At 40.6% G+C, this 12,960-nt stretch overlaps 1 protein-coding gene across 3 annotated transcripts in view; it reads right to left on the minus strand.

Moving 5' to 3' along the window:
• Positions 1 to 12,960, minus strand: part of znf469 (zinc finger protein 469) — a 111,854-nt gene that overhangs the window by 43,415 nt on the left and 55,479 nt on the right. For 2 of the 3 annotated variants that reach the window (XM_079414681.1, XM_079414680.1), the window contains exon 2: positions 4,474 to 4,640. The gene's annotated coding sequence lies outside the window, so the exon portion shown is untranslated. Of the gene's footprint in view, positions 1 to 4,469; positions 4,641 to 12,960 lie in introns of all 3 variants that reach the window. The other variant, XM_079414682.1, reaches the window with a different exon arrangement.

The raw sequence follows: 12,960 nt of genomic DNA on the forward strand, positions 1-12,960 counted from the left end.
ACTAAAGTTACAATCCCCCTGGAGTAACCAGATGTTAAGTGTCTTTCTCAAGGGGTTTAACCTTCTAGATACCAGTTAAGACCCATGCCATATATTCATCTCAGCCAATCAGATCTGGTCATCAACCATCTTCAAAAGAAACCCCCCCCCCCGGAAAGACATGTCTGTGAGTCGTCTAAACGAGCTTGTAGTGGTTTTCTCCTTTAAATAGGCATGACATCAGCTTTGGTCAGGTCAGCTGTCTGCCTGAGCAGAACAAATGTGTCTAAACAATGCCACATCTGGAGATGGAGAAGGGTGATTGAGAGACAGAGGGAGAGTGAGTGAAGAAAGACTATGGAAAAGAAAAACAGGGGGAGGGAGAGAAAGTAGAGGAGGAATGTGGCGGAAGAGAGTGGAAATGAAAAAAGTGGAAGCAGCCAGCTGTTTTGGACAAGTGCCAGAGTGTCTGGGGATGTGCGGTGCTCTAATTTACGGGAGATTCCCTCAAACGGGCCTTTCTGAACATTTAAACCCCCAGCCATGTGCCTGAGAGAAAGAAATAGCATCTTGTCTACCTCACTCTGTTAGTCACCATTAAAACACTGCAATCACTAACACACACACACACACACACACACACACATATACGTACAACTAAATGACCTCAAATGGTTCTGATTTTGACATCCCACTCTCCTGGTACTTTACTTCAAAACTGCACCCTTCTACTTACACTTCATTTATCTGTCTAAATAAATGATTTAATCCAAACCTAATCTTCAAGACATTCAAATCTGTTTTCAAACATAAAACAAAGCAGACTTTTTGAAGCATAACCTGACATCATGAGTTGCTAGCAGGTTTTGCATTGATGCTAGGCCATTGCTAGATGGATGCAAATGGTTACTTACTGACCCAAAAGAGTTCACCTTCAAGCCTAGATATGGCTCAAGTCCATTTTCAGACTTTATTTATGGGATTCTTTCAACTATTGCATTGTCTGCCAGGTAAGTCTGAATGCTTAGAAAAAATATAATTTTAGCACAAGATGAATTAAGATTAATAAGTATAATGCCTTAACACTGCTAATTCATTACTAACTAGTCATTAAGTTGACACATTTTTTAAAATTTTTACATTTCTGATAGTTATTCCCCCGGTTTCACAGACAAGGCTTAAGCCTAGTCCTAGACTAAATTGTAAGTCTGAGCTGTTTCAGTTGAAATAAACTTGCACTGACTGATCTTAAAATATATCAGTGCCTTTGTTTTGTCTCAAGATGCACCCCAGTAATGTTTTATTCTAAGGATGTTTTATAAAAATGACTTAAATGTCCTAATTGAACAATTGAACTACGGCCTAATCCTGGTTTAGTCTAAGCCCTGTCTGTGAAACCAGGCCTATATGTGCTAGCAAGTGAATATAGGCACGTTTCTGTATGTGTGTGTGTGTGTGTGTGTGTGAGCAAAACAGAGATTTTTGTTCTTTTATGTGTGCTTTCCTTTATGTGCGTGTATAATTGCCGGTAAGCGTTGTACTAAACATAAATGATGTGCAAATGTACCAGAAGTCTTTGGCATAATTGAGCGAAACTAAGTAGTATCTCAACTTTCACACTTCCACACACAAGCACAGTTAGCAAGATGAGGCCAAATCCCAAAACTGTCATTTCATCATGTGCACACTACTCAACACACGTCCCAGATTACAATGCCCTGTTAAACATTTGGAAAGCAGATTTTCTTCAGTGTAGCCATGTTCTGCCATATATTCCCGTCACAACAAATATGTTTGCTAAAATCATCGACAAAACAAAATACACTTAATAGGCCTATATCAGGATTCAGTTAACTTCCAAGTAATACATCATAATTCATCAGGACATTTAAATTGCACTGTATCTCTGACATTTGTCCATACTTAAGAAGTGGATTTCTATGAAGCTCACCCTTAAGAATATTGAATTATTTTGCCCACTTTATCAACTATCAACATCAACACACCGATTTTAGGTATCATTCAAGTCTGCAGCACAAAAGGTGCAGGAGTTACTAACTTAATTCTTAAGAGTTGAGAGTTTGTTCAAATCCCTAACCGTATGTATGATAATAGGTATGATAATAATGCTTGCCTTAGACACAAACACACAAAACAAATCCGCAAATATTTTCTTACGAAGGTTTGCTAATCACATTAAATCAAGACTCAATGTTTTATAGGGCTCACCACTTGAGTTAATAAAGGATTAAATACTATTAGAGCCTAATGTTTTCCAAATTCTAATAGGGAGCATGCTATTTTTATGCATTTTAAGGGAATTATGCATTGGTAACTGCTGATCTCCTGGGCAGTTAAAGTTAAGAGCTCTGCTGCTGATTCCATTACAGCTCCAAGTTTGTATGTGTGCGAATGTGTTTGTATGTGTTTGCATGTGCGCACATGCGATGGCTTCAGGAATCCCCGCTGGAGAGGGTTAGAGTTACACACCGTCAGGCATTGGTCAAAAGGTCAGACTGGATTGTTATGCCCCCCCAACCATAGACCCCCGGTAACACTGTTAACAAGGAATGTGTGAAACAAACAATCATATGCACAAGAAATACAGGGGGAACAGCACTACTGCACACGGGACCCCTTCTTGTTTTGTTTGGGACAGCAGATTTCTACAAAACAGAGCTTGAGGTGGTAAAATGGGAATGGGAGACAAAGAACCTCTGTTGGATGTAGCCCAAAGGACTGCTTGGCATTTTTCTGTTAAGATACCGCAAATCCCATATACGCCTGTGCAAGACGTTGGACCGTGTCTGGACAGGATGGATTGACTCTGGGATATTCTGCACTTCAGTGGCCTGGCCTTTGGGGCCATTGGGAAGTCGGAAGTATTTGATGGTGTGGATGGGCGGACTGACTCCAGAAAGATTTTACTATGGTTTTTACTCGTATCCAGGGGAGTTTAGTAACCAAATACCACTTCCTGTGCTGTGCCGTCCAGGACAGGAACTTCTTGACCAAGACACATTATCCAGACTACAGTGAGATGCTCTCAGCTGCTGTCAGTGAGACAGTTAGACAGGCGACGCTGAGACAGGAAGAACCAGCTATGGTTGATGCCTTCATTTTACATCCCTTGGTTCTTACATCCCTTTAACTCTCTAAATGTTTGTTTCTGCATCACTGTGTGCTTCTTGAGTCCTTCTGTCACTGTTTATTATGTATGTCCCTGTCCATACGTCCTTGTGTCCTTCAAGTCAGAAAACTTCCAAAACTTTACCAGCCAAACATAACCATGAAACTCTCCCCCTCTCTCTCCACCTCCACTGCCAGCTCTGGAAAGTTCATTTGTGACAGTAGGTCCGTCTCCTTCACTCAGCATGTGTTTTTTCAATTAGCCGAGGCTCCTGTACACTATTCAGAAGAACATTTGGGAAACCATAATTCTCATGGCCCTGCACAAAATCTAATGGAAACTCACTTAAGATTTTTCCAGGGGAGGTTTCAAAAAGAGCAATTACCCCAAGAGTGGAGCGAGGGGTTTGTTGTATTCATCCCAGGACTGAAGGGATGAATGGCCAGAAGATTAGACAGACGAACGGATGAGTGGAGTGATGGACAGATAGAGATAACAGAGAGGCCAAACTTGCCATTCTGAGGTAAAAAGAAGAGGATGGACAGACGGACGAGGAGATACTCAGCACAGAGGTGAGCGGAGGGGGTGAACGAGTGCACGGATGGAGAGATTTTCCTCAGAATGCGGATGAAAGCTGGCCGGTCCGGATCTGGAGTGGGCCGCAGGGAGAAGGGACATGTCCAGAGGACTCAGATCAAAGGAGAGAGGCGGCTGAGAGACAGATGATGGACTGTCCCCTCCCCTCCATCCCCGAGTCTCTATTTACACAGATGAGTTTGAAAAGCCTACAGCAAGATTCTGGCCATCAGCACAGCAAATAAACACACACACACACACACACTTATATAAACACGCTAAAGCAAATTCATTCAGATACACCTGACGGCGTATCTATACTCACAAATGTTTATGTGTTCACACGTGTGTATACTCACAGACAGTCAGACTAATAAATAATCGCACACCCTATGTACCAAGTACACACATACCTAAAATACATACATCATATATACATTTGCGTAGCATAGATTTTAAATGAGCTAAAACTTCTCTCAATACAAACAATACTTAAAGTAAACCTCAGCATTGACATGCAAAATTCTCCTCTAGGCTACCACGCTTATAATAATCAGAAAAGTCAATATAATGTGGCTATTTTTATAGATCTTGACATTTAGCAGACAAACTGACAGTCTTAAGGAAAAGAGTCTAAAAGTGCATATTTTGAGTGCACATGTCTATGTGTGTGTTATGTGTCAGGACACAGACCCCCCATGCTGACAGACAGACGGCCAGACAGACAAATGCCTACTTTCAATAGCATTAACATTGGCATTACAATGACAGCAGTGGCTCTTACCTACATGCTTGTGAAGTCTGGGGAAGTGAGAGGTTCATATCTGCCGGTGCAGTTCCTGTGCTGCAAGTTTAGACCCAGAGGAGAGAGAAAGAGATAGAGAGAGAGAGAAAGAAAGAGAGAGAGTGCAACGGAGCCGCGCAACCCCCAGTCCCGGCACTCCAGTTCCACGTTCTGAGGATGAAAAGAGAAGTCTTCATTACCAGCTGGAGACCACGCCTCCACCTCTCCCCTCCCCGCCGCTTCCCTCTCCCTCCCAGCCAGTAGCAGGACACAAAGTTTGTCCCAGCCAAGAGAAGGCCAGTGATCTGCCAAAGCAAACCTTCAACCGCAAGCAACTGCCAGTACAGTGAGAGAGAAGGCTATGACAGATCTAGTCGAAGGGAGCACAATAAAGGGGGTCGATGCACTTTTTGATCAGTGTTGTTGAACTCATTTTAATTAAGGCTTGCTGTAGGAAACGGCACATCAAACAGACTGTCGGTTTATGGGAAGGCACGGCTCGGAGTGCATACACATTTGCGCGTGTGTGCCAATGTCCCCTTCCATGCAGCAAAAAAGAGGATATTTTGCATTACTTATGAGTCAACTTTGAGTTTCCCCTCTCCCTCTTGTCATCTGTCATCTCCCGCTTTGCGTCGCTGCCAAAGCGAATGTTATCTATGGCAGTCAAGAAAATCACTCTTTTTAGGAGAGCTGCATGCCGTCTGTAATTATAAGTGGGGTTGGGCATGAAGTCTGCCTACAATCCCGGCTCCGATGCCACAGCACGCACACACACACACACACACACACACACACACACACACACACACGCCCTAATGGGAGCACGAGCCAAACCAGGCCAGTGTGCTCACACTCCTCCACTCTGAGGCACAGCATAACAGTTCAGCTATATTTTTAGCATACAAAACCTTTTTTATTCATACTACAATTTTGATGGGAGAAATGATGTTTACCTTGAAGAAAAAAAACCCACAATCAATGACAGCATTCATAACTGGAAGAAGAAAAAAATAAGTGTTTAATACTGCTTCCCAAAAACACCAGACGCACCTTTTCCCACTTATTTCTGTGCACATGTATTACAGAGCTATTTTAAAGTGGGTGTTTAAACTTCTAGGATTATCCTAATTAAGTTACCGTTATGTAAATGAAGTCTGGGATTGAAATGAAAGCAAATGTTCTGCTACCATGCTGCGGCTGTTCCTGCAAAATGCTCTTTTCATCCTAAATGCATGCAGTTCTTTGCTTGCATTGCTGTTATGGAAACGAAAATCAAATCAAATCGTATAACTTTTACGAACAAAAGCGAGACATTAATTCATGGCCAATATGAAGGGAAAGACATAATTATGATTTATGTTGTGTTTTATTATCTGAAAGATTTATCAGTGTTCTGTTCATGCACTTTATACTTGTGGCTGTGAAACACATACAGTGAAATTTAAATGAGAAGAACAAGAGCCAGAGTGGCAGGCAGTTGAAATTTGCCAAGAGAATACAACTTAATTTAATTTCACTAAGTTAAATATATATATAAAAAAAGAAACGTGGGGAGGATGAAAGGAATAGGGATGAAAAATTAACCAAGCTTTACAATAAAAATTGTTCTTGAAAGACAAGGTCTAAAGTGGAATACTATTTTGCGACTGTACTTCAGAAAAAAATGCTGCATGCACTTCCTCTTCTCACCACAAGAGGACCCCTTGAGCAGCTTGTGCATCTACAATCCTGAAGGAAAATCTCAGTTTGCATTGCAAGTTACAGAATTGGCAGTGAAATATAAAACAAATCAAATAAACAAAATTAAAGACATGACTACCAAAAAGTCTCTCCCCCTCTGTCTTGGCCAAAATAAAGGCTATGAATTCTTTATACATTAAAACAATTTTAATGACCTACCTAGACATTTAAGTCTCAAACATAAACATAATAACGTCTTAAATGTAATTGATTCACCACCGCAATACAATTCTTCCAAGGTTTGATGATCTGGTCTTGTGACATTTTCCCTCTAACGCCACTGACTTTTAAGAGAATGATGATTTGACCATGTGTGCTGCATGACTCATGCCAGGTCAATAGCACCGTGCATGTGTGTACAGTGTGTAATAGAAAAAAAGTAGTACGAAAGTCCAGCAAGGCTCACGTGTGATAAATATCCAATCATTTGGAGGCGCTGCAGATTGCAGCTGTTTTATCTGCATCTAGGCCAGCTCTTCTAAGTGTGTGAGTCATGTGACTGATTTCCTGTTTTTATTCTGGAGGGTGTGTCTGTTAAAGTGCATATACACAGATAATAGTGAGTTATGGATGGTTCTGGAGGCATTTAGAGGTTAGACTGTTATGATAGTCTGTTTGGATGAGTTATGCCCTGAGGAAACCCTTAATCAAGCTGTCGATTTTGAGGGGTTTTCGCAGTCAAGAAAGCCACCAGCCAAGCAGAGAAGGAATGGCCAATTTCGCCCAGTAATCCCATTTCTGAACTCCGAGGGGATGTGTACTCTTGCAAGGATGCTCAACAAGTGCGATAAGGCATGTTAAGTGTAAAAAATTTAAGGAGTTGCACCAAAACAGATTTAAAATGGTTGTTTAGTTCTCACTTTTATACATGCAACCAAGTACAGTCACTCTAGAGCAAACTGGAGTTAGGCTGGACTTAAAATAAGTAAGGGATAAAGGGCTGCACTTATTTGACCTGGTCTTGACTGTAGTGAACTCTAACCGCAACTTGGCTTGCAACTAAATATAGTGAAAATTGCTCTGCATCACATCACAGAGAACTAGCAAAGCTGCGTCACCAACGCTGAACACTGAGGGCCGTATTTGAGAAAATTTGGCATATTCTCTGCAAAGGGACAAAAGTGTTTCAAATACTCAAGCCAGGCACACAATGTACAAGTTTTACACCCTTATGGCTTGTTAGACTGTACGATTCTAGTGAGATCTCTGGTAAAAGCCGTGGCACACTGTGCGACATCAAGGTCTTTTATGTCAGACTGTATGATACACATGCCAAGACTTTGGTCCCAGTTGTCTGGTTGAAACTTGTTGGAGCAGTCACACTGAATAACCGCAATGCCAAATTTTCGATAATGCCAACTGTCTAAAAGTAATTACATGTTTGAAAGAAGTACCTCAGCACATAGGTAGTCTAAAGGCCAAAATATACTTAAGTTTTTTTTTTAATGCTAGCGTATGCATATAGTCGAACTTTCAACGTATACTTTGACAATGTGCGCAAATTCAGGTGGTCGACACGTGTTCTAGAAAGCCTCATCTTTTGTCCAATGTATGCTCTTTTTTTTCTCCAGAAATTATGGCCAATAAAAATGCCGTCTATTGTTGTTGTTCCGTCTCTTTATTTTTTTACTGTGAAACAGCGACCGGGCCAGTGCTACCATCTTGTGGAACAACTGATTAGTGCAAAACAAATTCCATGCGTGACCTGTGAGTACAAAGCACGCCTAGTTTAAAAAATCAGGTGGTGCACATACTTATGACAAAATTTGTGTCATGCGCACTGTATGCAAATGCTAGCATACATGTAAAAAGTGAAGTATACTTTGGTCTTAAGACTGCCGATTTTGCCCTCCGACAAGACCCTGAAATTATGATCTCTGAAATGTGTCTTGATCAGCAACACTGTGGCCAAAAACAAACTGTTGGAACCTGGTTTTAGCGAGGTATCTTAAGTGTGGCACTCACATAACAAAACCACTGTTAAAGGTGTTGCCAGGCTTCTTAAAAGAATGCAGCACATTACTTGATTATTCCTTAGAATCGCATTAGTCTTCCAGGCTTTGGAAAGTAAACAAAAGTTGTTGGAGATTCCAACAAGCAAACCCACAACCATTGTCAGTAGTAGGTACTTCTGCCTTGCAAGGAAGGAAAATGTGGCTCTGATATTTGCCCTCTAAACAAATCTGATCTAGGTTGTCAGTAGCCTCAAATCAATGCAAGTTGTAACCAGTACAACGTCAGGAGAAAAGAATCTCTCTCAGCAGGCCATTACTCACTGCACAGATGACTCTAAAGGACAGTCATGACGTCCTTAGAGACACCCTGATGTGAGAGAAAGATTATGAGTACGACCAGTCAAGATCTTCTCCAGATACCAGTCTGGAGTCTCAGATACACAGTAAGAATTGGCTGGCAGATATTTTTTGAAATTATATAACCTACAGTTCAAAATGGGGATTCACAAGTATAAGAACCGGCGAGCCCATCTTGACAGTATTACACTAGCTGCCTTAAAAGCTTGTATAAATGACACACTAAAGCCCTCGTGTCACAACATCCAAGATCTCAAAACTCTATTGTCCATAACATCATCTACGCCAACAGGACTACGCCAAATTCCAAGTATGAATTTTGGAAGATAAACAATTTGAAAAATTAAGAATTCCAATGTGCAGAGCTCAGACACACTCTTAAAATTTAAGCCAAAATGAATAACTTTTGGTTAATGTGACTCTTACACAACCATAATTATTCTCAGAGATGAACAGCTGTTTTGGTATCCAAAGGAAAAAACTGTCTGCCTAACCCTTACTCAGCTTTGTTAAACATGTTATGGTGGGTTGCCATGGTCTCAGGGAGTTGCCCCCTGCCTCAAATACTTGCCAGCCTGACATATTAAGTCTGCTGGAGTTGTCCTGGTGCACGGCTGGAGACCCTAACTAATTAATTGTCTTGCAGTGTAATTACCTAAACAGCTCACCACATCTCCTCCCATCCCTCTGGGGAACTTATCCTTGAGGTCCATCCAACCTCACACAGCTGCCTGCGCCAGTAACATCAAGTGTGTTTGAGTTTACTTTTCGATGCCAGCACCCCACACATGGACTTGCTAGCTGGATCACTCGATACGCCCTCCATCTCCAGCTACCAAACCCCACACAAATAGAGTGAATTGCAAATGGCCCGACAAAGTTATTCATACAATGAACTCTAAATAAACCCCAAATCCAATCATTTTATCACCAATGACTTCTCTTCTTAAACTAGCTATAATAAAAATGTGAAATACTCCACTCACGATTTTTTTTTTAGTTTGAATTATAACTTTTTTTTATCATATAAACCATTACAGTGCACACTGTACTGGTTACAGGCATTTCCATTGACCAACCATTACAGTGCACACTTTATTTTATTTTGTAAAACAGAATGACTATCTCTGAAATCTACAAGAAAAAACTACAAGAGTCTTATTTTTCTTTCCTAAGATTTTTAAGAATACAGTACCTTCACAATAAATTATACACACATGCCCCATTTAATCCAAATGAATAAACATGGAAAAGTGAAGCCAATTCATTATTGACATTCTTGAGGCCCACGTGTGGGTGTGTCGGTGGGAAAAAAATAGCAAGGAAGTTGGAAAAGAGAATGATCCTGTGCATTTATTGTAGATACTAACCCTCAAACTCCACCTTGGTCTCCAACTAAAGTTTGAAATGATAAAACAAACAGTCCTCATGCACCACAATTATACATTACCTGGACTTTCGTTCAAATCATTAGTTTTTTAATGAAAACATAGAAAGAAATCCAGAGCTGACATAACATAGGATTCATGGATTATGCAGCTAAATTGTAAGAGCGATAATTCTGCACAATTTATTGAAAGCAGTTGACCGCATTTTATTTTCTCACATTAATAGAACTCTGACACTTCAGTTTAATGTCACTTTTGCTCAAAGGTAACACATTCAAGTGGAAAACCAGGACCTCTAATACACAGTAATGATTTGGTTTGGCTGGTGCCAAAAATGCCCAGCGTGTTTTGGCAAGAGCTGATGCAAACCAAATGCATTTTAACATTATTGGTACAGTCCAAGCAAAATCAGTATTAAAGTTAATAAGCCATGCATTTTGCTTTATTAGAGAGATTACTCTGGATTTTCATTTATTACAGTATGAGTGGGTATAAACCACTGCACGTCTTGACATGCATCATTTAAATTTTAGCAGGGCATTTCCATTGACAACAATACAGTGTTTTCTGGGGTCATTTACATGTTAGCATATTGTACAGAGTTGGTGAGATTGAGAGAGAGAAAGAGAGTTAGGGAAGGGTGTTGAGTCAACATTACCCCCTCTTAAAGAGCCCATTCATGACAGACCATCTTGCATTCTGCTGCTATTTACAACAGTCCAGGGCTTCTTTTAACTCCTGTCTTCATTGGCGTTTTCACAGTAACCTCACCCCACAGCAAACTCGCTCCAGAGAGCTCGACACACACATGGCACTATTTCCATACAGGATCAGTTTAGTCTCAGGATTCTAGACTTTACCAAACCGTAATGTCAATAATGCTGAGAGGAGACAGGCCCACTCTCTTCATTGTCCATAATTCCATCACATTATTGGAAATTTTCACTTATGCGTGACTCAAATAAGAGCAGATTCCAAACACTTTCTATGAAGCTTGTATATTTAATGCATTATAAAGGTGTTCATAGTGAAAACACATTGCGGTCTGTTATAATACTCATCTATTAATGACTACAACATTGGCGATTACAATTAACTTTTTATATGAATAATTAGACGAGTTAGTCACAGCTTGGAACCGTGATTTGCTAATGGCTATTGCTAATCAGCGACCTGGCCTATCAGGGACATTGGCGTTTGATTGATTGGTTGAAAATTTGGAGATGCCCATGAGTGCATGATGAGTCTTAATTTTTAATGGCTATCTGTTAAAAAACATTTCTGTCCATTTTTAGAATTCTAATCCACATGGAGTAAAGTTACAAAAGCCTAATTTAGGTTTAAGAAAACTTTTCTAACGCATTAGTCCAAAGTCCTCCTTTCCCCCTTCATATGCAAATTAAAAATTATATATATGTATATATATAAAACTGGATCTAATTTATTAACGCAAGTCTGAAGGCCAATGTTTCCAATTTCCAAAAAGGCATCAAGGTACAGCAATATCAACAGAGCATGCAGGTAAAGCATTGTCAAACAACATTCAAAGTTGAACATTTTATCTTTAACCTACTTTTCTGCTGTGCTTTGACCTTTAAACAGTAAATTATGACAGTTTTAATTTTTGGGTGAACTTTTCCTTACCAAGTGCACTGGATTGTCGGCGACAGGTGATTGCCGGTCTCTAACGTTATTGCATTGCTAGATAGGAATCTGTTTGGACATGCACACATACGAAACACATCCATACATTTTTTTCTCTTTACTAAATATCCGTGACAATAAATACGATCAGCGATGCATTCTTAAACTCAGTCTAGGCTGCGTCATCAGTATAAAACTATTACTACTTGAGATTTCAGGATAATTTTAAATAGTTGGGCTCTTATTTTGGGCTCGTAACAGCTGCTAATCTTAGCTCTGTAAACTGCAAATGTGTGTGTGGCCTAAACATGCAAAGAGAAAGAAAGGGATTTGGGAGCAAACAAGCCAGAAGCGTGTTAACCATTGGATCCGTTTCAACTTTTTGGATTTATAGACACAGAAATAATAGACACACAGTAGGTTTTTGAGTACCACCACACCCACTGCAGTCAAATCAAGAGTGCCTTCACAAAAGGGCTGTACGCCAGACAAGTACATATACACACCCAAATATGTGCAGCTGGCATCACAAGTCAGCGGGTGAAAAGAAATGGGATTGAGCTTACGCAAGACAACTCATATGCATTAAGAATACATATGTTCACGATTTAGTTAATAATATGATTTTTTAGTGAACTTGCCCCAAGTATGGTCGATGTTTACACTGTGACCTCACACCTGGTGAGTGACATCATCAAACAGGTATCACGCCTCCCAAAATCTACACAAATCATATAGATGTGAACTCCCAAACTCATACAGGATGAGTACCCACACACAGACCTACTGGAGGCGGTGTGTGTGAGGGTATGTGGTAACAATGGTCTGTGGGTTACTGGCGGCAGCTTTACCTCGTCATCCACATAAACCTTTAATATGAGACCTTTAAGCTGCAATCCGACATCTGAAGTCACTGCACCCTGTAATTGACCTTAAAAATACTTTCTGAAGAGGTCGGAGGCAATGTCATTGGCCAAAGGCCCATACGGTGGCTGCCCTGCCAAAGCCCAGAGGAGCCTGGGAAGGCATCGGAGAGTATATTTAGTGCCCTGTCTTTTGAATGGGAACAAGAGACGTACAAATAATGCCAGTTTGTGCATAAAACCGCTCGTGTTCTCTCTGAATTGTCCCGTATGGAGACAAGCTCTTGTTTCTCCCAGGGGGCACCGTGTCTGTAGAATGAAATTCATCAAACGTGGCCTTGAGTTATCATAAGTCAAGCCTTCATTTCAATAGATTGACTTCATTTCTCACGGGCACTGGAGGCAAAGGAAAGGTCAGTTTGAGTCTCATATCTCTTTCGTGGCATGTGTGAACGCGAGCACCTCATATTTGCGAAAGACAAAAAGCTCTTTAACTTTCCATCGAGCAAGAAAGGCCTTAAACCACACCTTAAATTCCACA

This window comes from Barbus barbus (assembly GCF_936440315.1).
Source record: "Barbus barbus genome assembly, chromosome: 50".
NCBI lineage: Eukaryota > Metazoa > Chordata > Actinopteri > Cypriniformes > Cyprinidae > Barbus > Barbus barbus.